Genomic DNA, 18436 nt, shown 5'->3' on the forward strand with positions numbered 1-18436 from the left:
GTTATTATTCCAAACCTTGTCTGTAAGAGAGATTTAAAGAGTTTCATTCAAGATTTCTGCCTCCTTGAAATTCTGCTCACCTTCTTGCTGTTGGTCATGATAGAGGGGTCCCTTCTGAGGACTCCCAGCCTCTTTTCCCTTCCTGCTTTCCTTATATTTTGAGGTAAAATACAAGGGCAGAGCTCCATACCTCTCTATTCCTAGTAATACTTTTTGGTTCTAATGTCTTAATCTATTTTCTAATGCTACTTTTAAGTTCTTTTAAAAAGATAATGAGTATAAAGGCTTTTAAATCTTCTATACAACTAGATGCCTGGTGCATGAAATTCATGCACTTGGGAGAAGGGGGCTCTCAGCCCGCCATGCACCCTCTCGCAGTTCGGGAGTCCTCGGGGGATGTCCTACTGCTGGGGAGCAGGCCTAAGCCATCAGTCGGACATCCTTAGCACTGCCGGCTCAGGGCTTCTGGCTGAGCTGTGCTCCCCCTGTGGGAACGCACTGACCACCAGGGAGTAGCTCCTGCTTCAAGCGCCTGCCCCTGATGGTCAATGTGCATCATAGCAACTGGTTGTTTTGCCATTCAGTCAATTTGCATATTAGGCTTTTATTATATAGGATAAGGGCCTCTGTTGTTTCTCTGTACTTTTCTATTTTTGGTGGGGAGAAGTGGGGGAGTATGTCTGCTGAAAAGACTTCCCCTATCCTCTGGCTTGAGGGAGGTCAGTCTTTTCACTTCTTCAACAGATTGGATGAGGTCCACCCACATTATGGAGAGTAATATCCATTGGTTTAAATGCTTAATCTCACTCAAAAACACCCTGATGGAAACATCCAGAATAATGTTCAACCACATAGCTGGGCATAGTGGCACATAAAATTTTTGACACATAAAATTAGCCATCATGAAAGGAAAGATAAAAATTAAGGATATAGAAGAGGGTAGCATGTATCTAGTATGTAGAAGTTGTGTCCCATTGCTGAGTGTGAGTGAGGCCTGGAAGTCTTAGGACACACATAAAGCATGATCATTATGCTAAAAGAAATCAATAAAGCATAGCGTTATTTTAAGTTTTAAATTAGCTTGAAGGTTGAGGCAAAAGTAAACTTTCTCCCTACTTGAATCTCTCTGAATGCTCTAGAAATGTACTATTGGTAAATTAACTTTCCACAGTATTTCCACAGAGAAATACTTTTGTTGTGTTTTTTTCAGAACACGCATTCTTTCTATCTTATGTCTATACAAAATAAAATATTTTTGTTATCTTAACAGATCATTAAAATTTCCATGGGAAGGTTTCAGCTATGATAACCAGCCAGGCCTTGCTCCAGTACCCAGTCATATACTGGCATGGCCCATGTGGCTTTAAAACACTCTTTAAGCTATATTTAGAGCTTCTCAGAATATAAAAATTTGATCATACATTCCTTTTATTTTTACGCTTAATTTTCCACTTCATCCCCTCTCACTTTCCACTTCAACTAATACCTCCTGTCAGATGTCTGTGTACCTAAAGCTTTTTGCCCTTACCCTTCAGGGCGGTGAGGTTCCTCCCATTAAAATTCACCTTAAGCCATTTTCCTTTCTTCACATCAGGTTGACTGACCCATAAGAACTCAAGTTCCTACAAAGAGGAGGACAGTTCAGGCCTTAGTTTTATAATTCCTATTCCCTAGGAACTTCCCAGAATCAAGGAGATGACTGAAAGGTGAACCAAATGCCCACATTTTCACAGAATCAAGGGAACAATTTGGAATTTTTTCAAAAGAAAATTGGGAAAGTAATCATTTATGTGGGAAAGTTTCCTATATGCAGATTGAGTCTTTATTAGGATGGGATGTCTAAAAGTAGTCCAGGTAGGAGTCTTTTGGAATTGGAAACAGGAAGCTATTTATGATGAGAAGTTAAGTGAGGTTGCTTCCCATAGCTCCAGTCATAAAGGGCTTATCAACGTGATTAGGACAATATTCGACGTTTGGAAAGATCAATAGTCCAGTGTTCTTAATTTGCTTTAAAAAAAAAAAACAAAAAACTCAGGAGAAGATTTCACTTTTCCTTGATTCAAGATTAGCAGGAAAGATGGAAGTGAAATGAAACTGTATAAAGAGGTTTTCACAAAGGCTAAGAAAAAAGAGGCTGCATGAATATAGATAACTGCTAGACCGATGAAGAATGAGACTGACTCAATTACTTAAGTAACATCTTTTCTAACTGATGAGAAAGGGCATTCTGCCAATTTCTACTTGAGACTTTAGGGGAAAATGATCTTTCTTATTCAATATAATAATTTTCAAGATTCCTTGAGGAGGAGGAAAAGTTTCTGAAAGATTAAAATAAAAGTAGAGACCTTTTAAAAATATATAAAACATGAGTTGATAGCTGAATTGCTCCCCTTCATTGTTCTGGGAAGCAGTGCTAAAAATGTGAATGTGAAGAATCTATCTATTGGGAAAAATGCCACGAAATTGCTATCAAAATCATGAAATTTTAATTTAAGAACGAATTAAGGGTTTATAAACTGTCTTGATTGTCCTGTCATTGGTGTCATAGATTCAGCTTGCCTCCTTTAAGTGGAATTATATGTACATTATTAAGATTCCGAATGTTTCTTGCTAGATTCACAAAAGTCAAATAAGTCATCAAAACTCATGACATCTGACCCCATGATGATTGTGGAACCAATATCAAATGATCATTAGATAAAGAAATTAAACAAATGAATGGCCATGAATAATAATTTCCCTGAGATAGATTTGCCCCAGTACTGCCAAGGAGAGCAGCACATAGTTAGAGCCATGTTTGCAGGATCCCCAGGGTTTTTCTCCATCATTTGATTTATCCAGTCAAGGTTAGTCACAGTTTCCTTTGCATTTATTCTTTGGCTTCTTTCATGGATGGTCTGGGATTAATAGCTGCATCATCTTTATCTTCATTTATCTCCGAATTGCTCAACTGGAGGAAAAACAGGTTCTCTTAAATGCATCAAGGAATTGCAGTCAATCCTACTGGCAAAAAAGTGATGTAGAAATAATTTTTGCAAACTTCAATAGATTGTTTCTGCTAATGATCAAATCAATGCAAGAGTCTCTCTCTCTCTCTCTCTCTCTCTCTCTCTCTCTCTCTCTCTCTCTCTCTCTCCCCCCTGTTCCTTTCCCCCACTTATTCATGTATTCAGTAAATAGTTGGCTCAGTCTTAGACCTGATGCAGGAAAGAAATCACTTCTCAGCTAATAAATAGCTATTGGCAGCAATTTCCCTTCATGAGAGGAAAAGTTCTCTTAAACCAATAGCAGAGGGGAAAATGTAACTTAGCATTTTAATTACCTGGCTTCCTCTGATGGTCTCTTTTTGGCATATATCCATGTGTCACAAATTCTTTTCTAAATTCATAGCTCAGCTCCTATTTTCTCATTTTATGTAGCTAATATCTTCACATTATCTCAAGTACTCTTCACTCCCTCAGTCACTTCCAAGGGGAAAAAGGAGGAAATTATGGTAAAAAAGAGAGTATTCTTTAAGGAAACTAATCAGTTAGGCAGTGAAGAGATTTAAAAGCAAATTTAAAGACTCAGAAAGTAATGGAAAAGAAGAAATCTTTAGAAATAGGTATTGCATTGTAATAATGTTCTTTTAAAGTGCTTAAATCGAATTAAGGAAATACATTAATCAGTAGAGTGCATTAAACAGAACCAACTAACATGTTTTCTCATCTGAGGATAAATTAAAAATAAAAGCTGCAAGGCCAATCTTTATTTGTTTGGAGAGTTTCAAACTAAGAAGAGACAACTGTAAAAACATCTGCAGTCAGCTGGAACTACATTTCCATCACCACAGGGCAGCTGACATCCATCCAACCATCTCTTCCAGGACGTCAAAAAAAAGATGAGCCTAATCGCGTTAGCCTTGGCTGGTTAAATAGTTAAGTGCAGGCCTGTGTCTTACTGTGTGTGCTGGAAAATAAACGATCTTGTGATGAGATTGAAGAATAGCATCGTGATAGGACTTCCTTTCCCAACCCTTCCTGGCTGTGCAGCATGAAAGAGGGTCAACAAGATATTCCCACTTTCTCCCCTCAGTCTCACAGCAAGAAGCAGAGACTCTTATCAACTGTGAAGTGGAAACTTATTTTTCTCAATAGGAAGACTAACCCTTCTGGTGGGAATGAAGCTTCTAGATTGAAGCTGGGTAGTATTTTTTGAATCAAAACTGAACAAAGTACCATCTCATGAGACAAACTAGCTCCATCGTAAATGTAAAATTGACTGATATCCCTTATTTTGCTAGAAATATGTCCCTACTACCTCATTGACCTTTTCTATTCCATTTTTCCTTCCTCCCTGTTTTCATAGATGTAATTATAGTTGTGGCCATAGAGTGCACACTTTCTTATTCCTCTCAGTTTTCTAATATGGTGCCCCTCCCTGATTCACTTCCTAATACAATGGCCCATTTTGAAGAGGTAACTATATGACTATATGTCAGAAATTTGGAATAGACATGACCATTGAAGAAAAAATGCTTTATCTCATCACATCCATTTCCTCAAACCTGTTAATCCCTCCCAAGGTATTATTTCACATTTTTATAGTGCTATTAAATTATTCCTTTATAAAATTCAGCATTGTATTTACTATGTGATTTGGAAGTTTCTACCTGCCTCAGTATAATTACCCTGATGATAAAGAAATGATGATAAGTTCAAGTATAAAGGCTGCTGGTATGAATTACCCATGAAAATGTTGCCAGAGTCTTATTTGTATGACTTCCTGAGACAAGCAGAGAAGACTTTCTGAAGGTGACATATCCCAGAACTATGGAAGTTTAAAACTCTAGTCTAATAAACTGAGAGTAGAACAAAACTTTCATAAAACTCTACAGAAGACAAGAGAAGGAAGGTTATATGGACATACGGACTGCTCCCACGTGGATAATGAGACAGGAGATATTTGAGATGGCTGGACCCTCCTTGCATATTGATTCTGTGTGTTATAAAAACACATGCTGGTTGTACTCTAACTCTTTTTATTCAATCCCATGAGAATTTTTTCTAAGTTCTTTAGGAAATCTGTGGATTGTAAGAAAAGGACTTGCGACAAACATTAGAAGGACCATGTTAACCATGTAGTGATTTGATAATCTATACTGTAATGTAAAATATGTTGGGAGAAAAGCTTTCCCCTCTTGCCAATGAAAAAAGGGAGAAGGAGTACAAAGAAAAAAAAAAGATAGGGCGGGAATGCAATGGCAAGATTCCTTTCTGGGCTTGAAATATCTGAAAGTAAAGCAAGTTACATTGAGACCCCAGGTGGCAGAATAAAGTATGATCTCCACAGTAAAACGTCTTGTAGGAAAAATAAGAGAGTAAAATATTAAGTAAGGAAAGGGGCCAAATATTTTCTGGGTGGAATTCAGAGCCTGACACAGTAAGCCTCACATTTTTTCTTATTACTTTGACTATGGATGGCCTGAGCAAATAAGGATTAAAAATGAAGATAGAGGGAGGGACATATGGATGGATATATAATCTTGCTGGGCAAAATGTGCACTTATATAAACTCATATTTTCACTTACTTACATGTATATAAACACTAATAAATAAGCAATTACATTTATGACTAGTCCAATTTCTAATTCAAATTTATAGAACATATGCTGTGAATGAAGAAACTTGTTCATGGTAACTGGAGGCTACAAATGTATTTCATAGCTTCTCAAAAAGGAAATTTGTCTGGCCTTTACATACAACAAACAGAAGACACAGCAGAGAAAGGGTTTTGAACAGAGACACACTGGACTTAACTAAGGTGAAAAAAAGTTTTGTCCATACAGAATATTCCTATGAGTAGTGGTTTCCATAGGTATCATTTAGATCAGGTGACATGCTAGGGTGGCGCATTCATTGTCTGATGAATTCAGTGCTAATGACAGCCTTCTCATTTTCATGCTGTAAGTGCTCCATGAAACTGATTATTTCCCTGGGCCCTTAGGTAGAGCTGGGTCCCAGAGTCATGCACCATGGACACACGTTTGAAATTAGTGTATTGTTTGTGACAAAGCCCAAGATTTTACTTACTACAGTACTTGAAAAGATTATATTTGAGAGAAAATATATTATAGTTAAGAGAGGAAATATTACTAATACATTGTGGATAACAGTGTGACAGATAACCTAATAAACCATAAAAATAATTAGGTTTCCCATTAGGACTAAATGTTGTTTTTCAAAACGCATTACTTAGGTAAAATAATAATGATAGTATCTATACTAATAAAGGGTAATATGCTAATTAGACCAGATGTCTTCTGAACATCCTTCTGGATGTCCTTCTAGGCAAAGTCATGGTGGCGGGAGCTGAGGCAGGGGTGGTTAGGAGCGATCAGGCCGGCAAGGGAGAGCAGATAGGGACGATCAGGCAGGCAGAGTGGTTAGGGACGATCAAGCAGGTAGGCAGATGAGCGGTTAGGAGCGAGCGGTCCTGGATTGCGAGAGGGATGTCCGACTGGGATCGGGCCTAAACTGGCAGTCGGACATCCCTGGAGGGGTCCCGGATTGGAGACGGTGCAGGCCAGGCTGAGGGACAAACCACCCCCATGCACGAATTTCATGCACTGGACCTCTAGTTTTCAAATAAGAGCAATCTGATTTCTAGTTTTTAGTTTTAGTTTAAATTCTTAAAGTCTAATGCTGATTATTTGTCACCTCACAAAGTCTAATTAGTATGAAAAATACCCTTAAGCTGCAAATAGCCTGATTGTGTCTAATACACTCCTCTAGGGGTTCATCATGTTGGCTGTGCATTATTAACCATTTGCTCTACATCTCTCTTAAACACCAAATAGTGACTGTGAGATCTTAATATTCAGGGTGAAGGAAATAGGATGGCAACATCTGAATATTTGGATAGAAATGACAGTCAAATCAGCTTGTTTGAAAGGTGACAGGTTATGGTTCAATGGCTCAGGTGGTTGGAGCATTGTCCCATACACCAAAAGGCAGTGGGTTCAATTCCCGCTCAGGAGACATGAGTAGATTGCACATTCTCTCCCCAGTCAGGGTGCTTATGGGAGACACCCAATCAATGTTTCTCTCTTTCTCTGTGTTTCTCTTTCCCTTCCTCTCTCTCTCTAAAATAAAAACAAAAACAAAAACATATCCTTAGATGAGGATTTTAAAAAAAGTGACAGGTTTATGAAATCACTGTCATATAAATTATAGCAAGTTAGCATGAAGGGCTGACTACTTCAATCTCTCTACCTTATACATTCAGAGTTAGAAACTCCTAATTATAACCTTAATTCTTAAATTTTTAACAAATACCCAACACAGTGCCAAATTATTTTTCTTTTAACAATTAAGCTATTGGTCTTTAGGATTCACCACATTTTTAGTTTGGTTTTGGTTTCATCACATAGTATAACAATTCTGCCATTGGTATTTTTAGGCCCCCCAAATTAAGGCTCGACCATTTGGTCTGATATTTTATTTGTCTAGATAACACTATCTGGAACAAGGCTACATTAACCATGGAAGGATATTATCTGTATATATAAAACCCTAATATGCAAATAGACCGAATGGCAGAACAACCAAACAACCAGTCGCTATGACGTGTGCTGACCACCAGGGGGAGTGTGAGGAACATGGCAGGCATTGGCTGTGGTGGGATGGTGGAACAGGTGAGTGGGGGCACCAGACCAAGGTGGGGTGCCGTTCGCTGTCATTGGAGCAAGCCTTTGGTTGTTACTGAAAATTCTTTGCACCTACATGCCACAGTCCCCCCCGGCACTTGCACCTGCTGCCAGTGCCGGCCCCGCTCGCACCCACTGCTGGCACCAGAGCTGCTGCTCACACCCACTGCCGGTGCCTGGTGACAGCCCCGATAGCCCCTCAGAGCTTCTCCACTGCCCCTGCTCCTGAGGAGCGATCAGGGCCAGCAGCTACCTCTTGTACCCACTGCTGGCAACAGCCCCACTCGCAACTTGTTGCCGGTGCCATAGCCACTGCTCCCACCCACTGCCAACGCTGGAGCCACCACTCGCACCCACTGCTGGTGCCTGGCACCAGTCCCAATCTCTCAGCACTATAAGCGGGTGAGAGCAGCGGTTTCCAGCCCAGATCACCACTGAGGGCTTCTCCACTTCCCCCTGCTCCTGAGGGGCAATTGAGGCAGCAGCTGCTGCTTGCACCTGCTGAGGGCACCAACCCCGCTTGCACCCGCTGCTGGTGCTGGCCCCAATTGCTCTGCGCTGTCAGCAGGTGCAAGCAGGACCAGTGCCATCAGCATGTGGGAGTGGCAGCAGCAGGAGCGGGGTTGCCTGCAGACAGGGGATGGGGGCTGTGGCAGGAGGGGCTGGGTTGAGGCACGGAGGATGCACCAAGACCCACCCCTGTGCCCACCTTGGCCTACAGTTCCTTACAAGGTGCATGAATTCATGCACTGGGCCACTTGCTTGTATTATATTAAGTGTAATGAGAAGATAACATTTTTTACAGAATACAGTAGTGAGTACAACTTGACCTTTGCTCCTGTGAAGGTTTTATAATATGCCTGAGAAGACAGGCATGAAAATAGATAATTCTATGGCTGCAAAGGACTGTCCTGGAGTTCTATGTTCATAGGAAAATAAATAGAAAACAAGGTAGAAAAGGAGAACATAGAAAGCAAGTATGGACCAGGCTAACTGCTTGAAGACATTTGGGAGAGCTTGATCGAAGAGTTAGCATTTAGACTGAATCTTAAAAAGAGAGGAATGTTTCCCTGGTAGAAATGTGGGAAAACATAAAACAGTCACCAAGAAAAAAAGTGTGGAGATATGTAATAATTATAACTAAAACTTGAACATTTATTCTGAAATAGACCCTATTCTAAGGATTTTAAATATTTCTTTATTTAATCCTCTCAACAATCCATTAAGGTAAACACTATTTACCCCACTTTACAGATACGAAAACTGGAAGAAATATAAAGTAACTTGTCTAAGTTTACAAAACTTATAAGTAGCAAATGAGAAATTTGACCTATGTTGACACTCTCCGGGGCCCATACAATGTGCTTAATGAGCGATAAGTTGGCATGACCAGAAATTAGATATCTATAAAGAAAGGGGATGACCAGCTTCATAAAGACTCTTGTATGATATGCCTTGTCTCATCTTCCAAGCTAAGGATCTTGGAGTTGATCCAAATGCAGTTGATGAAGAGCTATTAAATAATTTTAAATGAAGGGAATTAAATGTGTTTAAAAAAATTGCACTGGCAACATATGCAGATTGGGAGGGCGAGAAATTAGAGGGCAATTGCAATGAAGAAGTCAAGAGGGCACAAGTCCAAAAAAAATCCCCTAAAATTCATCAAGTCCAATTATCTCCTTTGTACAGTGACTGAGGACCAAGGACCCATAGCTTCAGGAAGGGACATCCTGTGGTTGTACCATTTAGAACTCGGATGAGATATCTGGCCTGGAAATAGAGCAGGCACAGAGGGTTGGTGATTGTGTTGATTAAAAATCAAAAAGTGAGAAAAGTGCTTCTCTCTCTCTCTCTCCTCTCAACTTCTAAGCATCCTCATTTATTTCCCAAAATTATAAAAAATAAGATCTCTTTGACTCCACATCGTTTACTAGCTCCCACCCTTTTAGCTTTCTTTTTCTTCTCAACCAAGTTTCTTGAGAATGATAAAAGTGATACATTCATTCCCTTCTTCCCCGTCCTCACCTCCTGTGCATTTTGCTACCAACTGCCATCTGCTCTCTGCCTCCAGGACTCCACAGAAATGACTCTGGCAAAGGGTAGCAAAGATGTCTTTCTCGCCAGAGCTCCAAGACACTTTTCAGCCTTTATCTTCCTGGATCTCTCTGATCACTCAGTATTTTAGAAGCTCCCTTGGCCAAATATCAAGGGGGAGCCCCTTCTCCTTTCCAAAGTACACATGTATTAGTTTGTTTGTTTTTAATTAAGGCAGTGATGGATGGACTCTAAAGCTGCAAAGAGAGATCTCAAACAGAAAAGTTGTGTTCATTTGTTTTTTAGCCAATTCCATGGAAATACTTATACGTTTACAGTTTTCTCTGCCTTTTGCTGATGATATAGCTGTCCTTGAACTAATTCATAATTTAGATGGGGGAAAAAGCAACTCAAGAAATTTATCCACAGTCAATCTCCGTAACATAGGCCTAATGAATGCTCTCCCTTCATGAGGCCACCAGCCTCCCTCTTTCATTTTTGAGGTTACTCACAATGCTGTGATGGCATTGCAACCTTTTTGTGTTTTCTGAGGCCCTGACAGGGGGGTGTCCTCTATACTTTAACAAAACAGTACGAAGAACAAGCATGCAAAAAATTCTCAAGGCTAGACCAACAGACACAGAATGAAGAACATCCCTACCTTTGGAGTTCCTTCTTACTGTTCAATTGATATAAATTGTCTGTGCAGAATATAATAGATCAGGCCCCATACCCCCACATTCCTCTAGCCAGTTTATCAATTCCTGATGAAGTTTCGCTTAAAGACACATTGTTCCATGTACTCTCTCCCTGAGTCAAGATTATACAAGGAGTCACTGAAACAATTTCTATGACACTATTCTCTTATGATTCTACATCCCCCCCCCCCCCCCCATCTCTCCTCTCCATACACTTAAAATTGGTTCTCCTTGTGGTGTCTTCCTTGACCCAATGGTCTCCTTTCTCTCATATCCTTGAAGGTATCTCATTTTTTATTCCTCATATTCACTATAAAATAATTCTCCCCCACCCCAACCCCCACCAGAAAAAAAAAAAGAGAGAGAGAGAGAACAGTATAACTGAACAATTTGGGATAGCAAAAAGATGAGTTCCAAATGACTTGTTCCAGATATATAAATAAGGTTTAATTGAATACATGATATCTGTGGATTTCAGTTTCCAAACCAGTAAAATAGAAATGTGTATGTCTGTTACTTTCTGGTCTGAGTCCCTATTTGTGCTTTGGCTAATTCCACTAAGTTTAAACATTTGAAATGATTTAATGAAACTCAAACACCATGAGCACTGCCTATTGTTGATGCAAAAGAACAGAATTTAGTTTTTAACTGACCAAAATCATTAATTCACTCATTAGGTCTATAAATCAGTCATCAATTTTCCCAGGGGGAAATGACTCACACTGTGCAGTTACAACTCTGAAATAGAAATTGAGTTTCGCCCCATAGATTCATCTCTTTTGACAAGTCTGACTGAGTTCCCTTGGTAAAGTCTCCATAAATTTACATCTTTCTCTCTGTGACCTCTGAAATCTTCTAAGCTGAAGAAAAAGAAAAGAACCCAAAAGCCCAAAGTGTCTTTCACACCTCAATGCCTCCATGGGCTTGCGGCTGTGGTTGAGGGACTGGCTTCATCTGTCAACTACTTACTGCGGGAGGCTTTCGAATTGATAATGAGCTCCTTGGGGGAACATGATTTCAGAGTGTAAATTAATAATCATTTTTCCAAGGACAGCACCTGATTTTTAATAAGTTATCTGTTACATTGTGCGTTCTATGTCCCAATAAAGCAATCCTGAAAAGGCAAATTTACAAAAAGGAAAAAAAAACAACAAAAAACTTTTGAGTTAGACGGTACACATGGAAGCAAACCAACACTGGTGCTGACATACTTTTCTAAAACACAACGCCCGTATGTGTTTTCTAAGACAGCTTGCTGAACTTAAAAGTATTTCGAACTGCGGGCTGAGTTTATGTAGGGCAGGTGTGTCTTAAACCCTAACTCATTGGGGAATATGCTGACTTTGCTTAGAAGAGCTTAAGAGAGTGTTTGGTGAAACTCAAAATAGTAACATAAACGTTGACTTTTTTTAAAAAGAGCTTTTTAGGCCTTCTGATTCATCTTAAATGAGTTCTCAGTATTTTTTATAACCTACATTCAGGGTGGTGGAGAATGCACTGGTGATCAAGCTTCTTATTAGTAAATCATTCAGTAGCCAGAAAGTGTAAAAACATCATTTGTGTTGGAGCCGAGTGTTTTGTTTTTTAATTACGAAGCCACTGGACGGCCTGCCGCTCCAGGGCTGAGGGATTTCACCAGGTTTGTTCTGTGGTTCCCCATTGTTGCCCTTGGAAAGAACATTCCCACAGAGCCGGCTGGAAAGACAATAAACATGGTAAGTATAAAGAAATGACATAATATGCAGATTCAGCGCTGATAAGGGGAACTTTTCCCAGGGGCTGCGTGGGACTGCCTGGGAGGGTCCCTCGGCTGCTGTCTGTGTTGGGTGCCTGGAAGGAAGTGTCCGGAGGGAGGTTTACTGGGGCCCGGGGCAGGCTCCGCACAAAGAGCCCAGAAGCCGCTGGTCCCTCCCTGCCTCTGTGAAAATCAATCCAAGGAAGTCTGATGCCATGGAGCCGCTTCCTGTCCGCTGTGTGGGAAATTTAACTGAGTGCAAACGGCCGGCAACAATGGGACAATATATTATAATAAACAGGAAAAATAGCATTGGCCACGGAAATCAATGGCTGGAGTTCATGAGGCATTCACGGGATTGACAAGTGAATAAATTAAAACCAAGAGGTTAGGGCACTGAAAGAGAAGTTAATTTTATGTCTGCCCTGGAGCTCCTTTTTTTCAGACTCAAATTAAGACTGTGTATAATAAAATGAACATAGAGTCTTCGGTGTACAAAAGAGGCTTCCTTAGGACCTACATCACCAGAGAACCAGAGGTTCTTTTTTAAACGTCCCCATGCATGTATAGTCGTTGCTCACGGTGCATTAATAACCCCCTCGACAGCATGACCAATTTAAGCGAGTTTCTTGCTTTAAATAAACCTGCTCTCAGCAACCAACTGTTCATCCAGGAAGTGGTGTGACACCCCAATACACTGAAGAAGTTTACTCAACCAGAACGGAATGGAGGTGCGTGCAGCTCAGCTATTTAATTTCAAGAACCCAAGGGAAAGTGAGACTCCTCCAAACCCCCAAATAATTATAAATAACAGAACATAACTAACTCTACAATAGACTTCAGCTAAATAAACAATGATCGATGCATTGCCATGCCATAGTAGCTTCCCTTTTTACAGTTTAAAAATTTGAAGGTTTTTTTTCTAAATAATAAAATGACTTTAATTAGAATTCACCACTGAGCCTTGGCTTTGCAATAAAGTGTTTGACACACCAAATTCTTTCTCCTAATTCCTATTAAAGTTAGAGTGTTATTCAGTAGACAAAGCGATAGCTGAGGACTTTGAGACAATTAATTCTTACCCAGGCTCTGCAACTAACTTTCACTCCATCACAGTTCCTTTGACAATGAAGCAGAAATCTGCAACGGAGTTCATGAACATTTGTTCTAAGTTGTTACAAAGCATGAAATGATCTGGTGAGTGTTGTTAGTGAGCAATTCTGCATTAGCCAATGTTTAGAAGCTATATTTCCTTTGCCTTGCAAGTCTTGTTCGGGCTTCAAAGATACGTCCCTTTGATTTTGGACTTAGATGCTTTCTTTATATAACAAAGGTTTGCTCTTAGAGTCTAATATTTTTGGAAAGTTATATGATTTAATTTCTAATAAGCAGAATTAACCCAAGAATTTTGAGTCTCTTAAGAACACTCTTAAGCACATTAAAGCAGAAAGATAATACCAGAGAACCATTTTACTCTAACACAGTGGTTCTCAACCTTCCTAATGCCTCGACCCTTTAATACAGTTCCTCATGTTGTGGTGATCCCCAACCATAAAATTATTTTCGTTGCTACTTCATAACTGTAATTTTGCTACTGTTATAAATATCTGATATGCAGGATGTATTTTCATTGTTACAAATTGAACATAATTAAAGCATAGTGATTAATCACAAAAACAATATGTAATTATATATGTGTTTTCCGATGGTTGTAGGCGACCCCTGTGAAAGGGTCGTTCGACCCCTAAAGGGGTGGTGACCCACAGGTTGAGAACCGCTGCTCTAAGATAAAGTGTCCACTGTATTTTTAGGATGCTATACAAAGGCTAAGCAATAACTTTCATCAATTTATTATTTCAAATGTAGTAGCCACCTAGTTTTTGTTTGTTTGGGTGTTTTTTTTGTTGTTGTAGTTGTAGTTGTGTTAGGCTTCTGCAGGAAAATAAAGTCAAATTTATTTATTTGTTTAAACTAATCCAAACTCGTCCTTAAACATTCAGTTCAGTAGCTGGTTAAACACCAGTGAAGTAGCCAGTAGAGGGCAATATATAACAGTAGAAATAGTCTGTTTATTTGAAAGACAAATCCCATTAGTTCTACCAGACCAAGAAAGAAAAGAAAAATTATCGTTTTACATAAAGCAATCTCTGGCCAAAGAAATAAAAATTCTGGCACAAACAATAACTGTTAGGATGCAGTGGGAGGACTCCATGGCTTCCTGGAAAATCCGCTGGGTTTCGGTGATGTTCCTCAGGAACCCTACCCTTCACACTCCTGACTCCATTTTGTCTCTAAATGGGCCAAAAATAGTAATTGCCTTCATCTGAGCTTTTTGTTTCATTTAGATTCGATCCCACTGAGCAGCAAAAATGTCCACTCCTATGTTCTGAAGAGAACCCACGGTGCTTTCAGTAAACGTTAACAAGCATGAGCCAGGCCGCTGCCAGAGGCCGGCTGCATTCCCCAGCAGAGCTGCGGGCCTGACTTGACATCTCTGCCCCTGCCGGAGGGTGTAACACCTGCTCTCCCCCTGGTGCGGCCTTCTCCCTCATCTCTCCGCTTTCTTCCTTTTCCAGGTCTTAGCTTTCACATCTCCATTCCGTGTCTGAAATCACTAGACTCTGCTGAGTGGGAGGAAAAGATTCGAAGGAAAACCCCAATCCCCAGGCGGAATCTCGAATTTGGTCCTCTGGGGCTTGTCCATCTTTTAATAGAGTCATTGACCTTAAAAATAGAATGCTTTCCTTTGGAACGCAGGCGTTGGCCCTCCTGTCTCTCCTCCTCCAGTGTGTCCCAGGCCACATTTTCCCGGGTTCCCCTCCCACACCAGCCCACCCTTCCTTCGACCTATCTCCACCCCCATCACAATCACCATCACCACGCCCCTTTCCCCTTCATATTCGTATGGAATTGAATTCATAATCGTAGTGGTCTACTGGGCACTGACTTCTCATAGTTCTTCTGTGACCTAACCCCAGCACCTCCCTAGCTGCTTACTCCCCTATTCACATATCTCATTTACTGCTCACCTTTTTTTTTATGTTTTGTTTTTTCCTTAGAAAAGCAAAGAACAAAGGCAAAGACTGGTTATTAAAATAATCTACGCACACTATGCAGGGTCTGAACGAAAAGTCAGCCCAGCCGTTGCGTAACTCCCAGAACTCCAGTCAATCAACCTCACTCGGGTGAGTAAGACCTTGGTAATTTGAGTAATGAGTGGGTTCACTTTTTAAAATTCATTGTATAATGAAAAGAAAAGAAAAGAAAAATATTAGTTCCTAAGCAGCAGCATCTCCCACTGAAATCGGCATGAGCTGTGAGTGCTTAACTCAAAGGTGTTTCCTTCCTCTCCCAAGAGAATGTAGAACTTTTCTCTTTACATACTGGACATGAATTTGCCGGATGGCACACTGATTTGTACTGAGAGATGAAATATACCCAGAATTTTCAAATATTTCAAATTAGAAAAAATAATAAATGTAATAATGCATATTGTTAAAGAAATATGTGTTGTCATCTGGATTATTCATGTTGAATTATAAAGGAAAGAATAGTTTTAAAAGCTAATTAAGGATCACATGATTTCCAAGGGTAACAGAGAATCTTAACAGCTCCTACATCCCACTGTCCGCACCTCAGTTGAACCTGACTCAGTCTTAGCAGAAACATTTTACTTTGAAAAGGGTAATCCTATAGTTTACTCCATAAACAGACCCTACCTTAGGAAAAAAAAAAAAAGTCCTCTGTTGAGAATATAACATTTCTGCTCTTTATCTACAAAATGAAGAGCCTAAATTTGCATCTAAGTGTATCCAACGTGATTTTGCAAATCATTATATCACTACCAACATTTTCTACTCTGAACAAAGTTCATAGGCCTGGTTATTTCAATGTTCAAAAATTTAAACATAATTATTTTCATCCATCTCAGTGAATTATGCTGCTTCTCAATGTTGAGTCTGAGTTTTTTACAGGCAGGAGCCTTAGGACGTGTCTGGCCCTGGTCAGAGAATTGACCTTACATCCAGCCTCTGAGGAATCCCATCAACAGGATCCCTGGCAGGATTTCATTCGTTTTCAAAACACCCCAGTGACAAAGAACTCACTACCTGGAAGGGAGGTTCATTCCTTTTGTAAAGAGTCTAATCGTAAGACAATTCCTCCTCATATATAACCCAACTTTGCTCATAATTTCTATTCATTTATCCTAACCCCAACTTCTGAGCACACATTGTGGAAAAAATCGAAACATTGCTCTGCACTGTATTCAAATATAGTTCTCATGTACTCTTAGAAATTCTCTAAGCCAAACAAATGCTGGCTTCTCTGTCATTTTTGCATAGAGCATCCTAGCCAAACCCTGCAGCATCCCAGCCTCATTTCTCAGGATGTATGTCCAGAAAATGTGTCATTAGAAAATGATCACTGTCTGTTGGGTGTGGCCCGGCCAGCACCTGGGGGGATGTCTCGCCTTTCTTTCTCAGTAGTTCTTTAATGTTTGTGTGTCCAAGACTTACCTAGGGAACTTATTAAAAAACTCTAAACCCTCTAAGCCCTCCTGAGGAATTAAAGGTTCTAGGGTCCCAGAAAGCTGCATTAAAAAGTAACAAGTAAAAACCCAGGTTTTATGAAGAGGTATTCCTCGGCCTATATATCGAGAAACATTGCCTTAGGGGATATTTTTTTTAAAAATCTGGTTCTTTTTTTTTTTTTTAAACCACACTATCAACTCAAATTACTATTACAATGAACCTAAACAATAAGTTTTCTCACACAAACCCCTATCAGAGTCCCCCATCCTGCTATTGTATAACTACGTTTTAAAGCTGACATTCATGAAAATGCATTTATCCCTATGTAGCGTTGCCAAATAAAACACAGGAAGCCCAGCTGAATTTGAATTTCAGATAAACAATAAATAATTTCTTAGGGCCATACTTATACTAAAAAAGTATTTATTTTCCACCTGAAATTCAGATTTAACTTGTTCTCCTTTATTTTTATTTACAAAATCTGATAATCCTAAACTTATCAAACTTTACTGTGGTTAGGTTTGATTTTTCTAGTTTTGCCTGCTGTAACCATTTTGGATCCTAATTATCTGTAAATATTTTTGATCCTCAAAATACTGTCCTTATTTCTGACTATCAAGTCATATTCCCTATTAATGTAAATCCCCAAGGACAGGCTTAGAGTTGATGTTTGCTCACCCACTGTAAGAAAAGACCCAGGCACTGTATCTTACACAAGTGATTATTATGTTCAAAGTTTCCATCTTTCATCCACTATCTCCAGCCTTCCTCAAAGTCCATGATGGCTAGTTTGCTTTTAGTAACAGCATAAATAAAAACACACACAGCTTAAAATCAGAAGGTCTGAGTTCAAATACTGGCTCTTCCTTTTATGAGCTGTCCAAATGCAGGCAACTAATAGACTTCTTTGAATCTCAATTTCCTCATTTGTAAGATGGAGATTCTTACTATCATTATGATAAATTAATATGATGATGCAGAAAAAAGTCTCAAGCCTTGTGCTTAATAACTCCTCAAGAAAGTAATTATTCATTCGTCAATTTATAACTAGTTATGAGAGCCTCAAGTTCAAATGGGCAGAAATAAGCTCATGGATCACTTTCCATGTTGCAGAAGTCATCAGAAGTATAAAAAGAAATAAACCCATACCCATGAAGGAAAAAAGAGACTCATGGTGTCAGATGGTTACTAGACCTACCAGGGTGATTACTTAATAAGGTATTTATATGCTTCATCACTGTGTTGTTCCCCCTGAAACTAATGTAATATTGTGTACCAACTGTAATTGAAAAATAAATTTAAAAAAATTAAATGTAGTCATCAGTTAACAAAAAATGGGGAAATGAAAAGAAAAAAAGAGAGAGGAAATCATGATGAGATATATGTTATCAATGAGTTACTAGAAAACAGAAAGCCAAGCTGGACATATGAAACAAAAATGAGGGAACACGGCCCAGAATACAGTCCTCTGTGTAGGGGCCCCGGGGAAGGCAGAGCCATTCCGTGCTTCTGCACCTAGAGGCTGTGGAACAATAGAGAATTGGCAGTAACAGAAAAGAATGAGCAGAAACAGTACGGCTCACAGGGAGGGGACCATGTAAGTTGTTCTTTCACTGAAGATCTTCCATGCATAGGTCACTAGGGATGCATTATCAGTATAACAACAATAGGGATGCATTATCAGTATAACAACAATAGGGATGCATTATCAGCATAACAACAATAGGGATGCATTATCAGAAACACAAT

The sequence above is a fragment of the Myotis myotis genome, unplaced genomic scaffold (assembly GCF_014108235.1).
Source record: "Myotis myotis isolate mMyoMyo1 unplaced genomic scaffold, mMyoMyo1.p scaffold_m19_p_3, whole genome shotgun sequence".
Classification (NCBI taxonomy): Eukaryota; Metazoa; Chordata; class Mammalia; order Chiroptera; family Vespertilionidae; genus Myotis; species Myotis myotis.